Below are 2,581 nucleotides of genomic sequence, written 5' to 3'. Positions count from 1 at the left end.
TTAGGCTTGTGACTGGGGTCGCAGTCGCGAGCCTAACATGGCTCGCAAACCTTAATTCTGCACCCCACCTGAATCCCCCGCCGGGGCCCTGTGCTTTACGCCTGAGTCTGTAGGGCACACGTCACCAGCCGCCTAGCTAATAATAATCCGCGCCTGCTCCTAACCCTAAGTTCGCGCCTGCCGTTACGCACGGCGCCGACGCTTGTCCCGACATTGTCGCGCACGACGGCGACAGCTATAGCACTCAGAGGCAATGTATAAATTCCGAAAAAAACGTGATAAATTCTAGAATATATACTAGGACTACATACATGCTGCGCGACGATATCTTAACGATTAGTTACCCTTCCATTGTCATCATCGACAGCAGCAATGAGATGAGCTGCGTGCTACCTCTCGTATGCATCATAGGGTCATGAATAATGTAGAGGATACTTACTTACAAGTGAAAGTACAATAAGTAACATCATTAGCCCGGAGTGAATGTAATACCACCTACACAGGTGGATACCCCTTCTGCTTGGAGAGAAGACACCTGCCGGAACGGTGAATGTCACCTTCGAAAATTGCGAGGTGCTTCTAGGACCACAAATTCTGTGAAAGACACTGTAGTACACCATTGACTGCATAGAAAAGTAAGAACAGGGAAAGAAATCATGCAGCAGGTTGAGAACGAGATAAGGGGAATAAGCGGTCCAAAAAAGAGGGGGGGTCATGCAAATGATACAATAAAACATGTATATACTCCCTCTGCCACAGCCGGAGGCTGCATAGGTATACTGCACCCGTCGATGAAATGAGGAGGTGGAGATGCAGGAAGGATGCGGGATAGAAGGCAAAAGAACAAAGCTCGAATGGGTCCGTAATAGTCATACTCACAAGTGGTGTTAGAGACCTCTGGAATCCGATATACCCCTCAACCGATTGCGAATCGGCTCGTCTTGACCGTGCACTATCCTCGAGAGTTGCAGGTGTGATAGACACCCGGGTAAAGCGAGACTGAACGCATAATGAGGGGGCAGAACGAGAGTGCGAATGAAGCCTCGAATCAAAAGTAGGAAAATAGAACGGAGGAGGGAATGTGCACACCTTGCGCCCCGATGCCAGCTACTGCAACATGGACGTCTACCCGAGGTTCAGAGGCATACTCAGACCCAAACTATGGTGCGCAGAAGAGATTTATTGTGCTAGATAACCGGGCGCCGAGACACGCAGGAGCAAGAGCCAGATACGAACGGCAGATGAGCAGGTGGCAGCGTTGGACCAGTGCAGCACGCTGATTCGGACGTCCGAATCGGACTGACTGCAGCGCGTTTCCGGTGGCTGAGCGCTACTCTCCTCTTCAGATACTGTCGGATCGCATCTCCTCTACGGCGGTGTAATACCTGCATTCTTCTGTATCTATGCATTCTTTCAAGCAATAGTACTGAGTTGTCAAGCTGCGCAACGGGCTCTGGACGCCGTACGGATGCATTAGGGACGCGATCGGCAAATCTTGATGCTCGGAGTGTAGGATTGTGGGATCAGCAGAGAGCAAGGGAGCTGAGTGAGTCCTCTGGCGGTATCTCCCATCGCATACAGTATGGTTAACCTAGATGAAGAGTGCAGCCCTCACGTTCTTGTTACTCTATAGGAGAACTCCCTATGTTCGCTCTGCCGGTTTGTAGTCATTGCCCCCCTGCCCCGATTCCTCCGCTAAGCTCAACGATGCCACGTCAATGGATTCATATTTTGTCTGCAATGCCTATGGTGCGCATCGGTGTTCCGGTTGACTGTGGATTGTTGGAGACAGCACCATGCCCCAGGACCAGCAGGATCAGTGCACAATTGCCGGCACTCTTGTTTCAGTATTCTATCTGCATTTTGTTTATGTTGTACGTTCTAAGTGCCTCCCCCGGTCATTGCTGATATTTCTATCCATTTGTCAGGGATTGTTGATGCCTCTGCTCTGCAACAGCACCTCAGTGCCCTACCATGTCCGTCAAGGGATCTCCAAGCCCCATACTTTCTCCGATGCTCTCTTTCCGCGTCATCACCAATACATAGGTTCGCTTTTCTGTTTGTCTACTGGTATGCATTGACCACAGGGCCCTCTCATTGTCTCTACCAGTGGGAACTGATGTCACTGCTCACTCAACATTGTATATTGTTTACCTGAGGTAATCATAATTTTTAATCGTGCATACGAGAGGTAGCACGCAGCTCATCTCATTGCTGCTGTCGATGATGACAATGGAAGGGTAACTAATCGTTAAGATATCGTCGCGCAGCATGTATGTAGTCCTAGTATATATTCTAGAATTTATCACGTTTTTTTCGGAATTTATACATTGCCTCTGAGTGCTATAGCTGTCGCCGTCGTGCGCGACAATGTCGGGACAAGCGTCGGCGCCGTGCGTAACGGCAGGCGCGAACTTAGGGTTAGGAGCAGGCGCGGATTATTATTAGCTAGGCGGCTGGTGACGTGTGCCCTACAGACTCAGGCGTAAAGCACAGGGCCCCGGCGGGGGATTCAGGTGGGGTGCAGAATTAAGGTTTGCGAGCCATGTTAGGCTCGCGACTGCGACCCCAGTCACAAGCC

The sequence above is a fragment of the Gloeophyllum trabeum genome (assembly GCF_000344685.1).
Source record: "Gloeophyllum trabeum ATCC 11539 unplaced genomic scaffold GLOTRscaffold_00012, whole genome shotgun sequence".
Lineage (NCBI taxonomy): Eukaryota > Fungi > Basidiomycota > Agaricomycetes > Gloeophyllales > Gloeophyllaceae > Gloeophyllum > Gloeophyllum trabeum.
The sequence above is the reverse complement of the archived record's forward strand: the minus strand, read 5'-3'. Positions refer to the sequence as shown.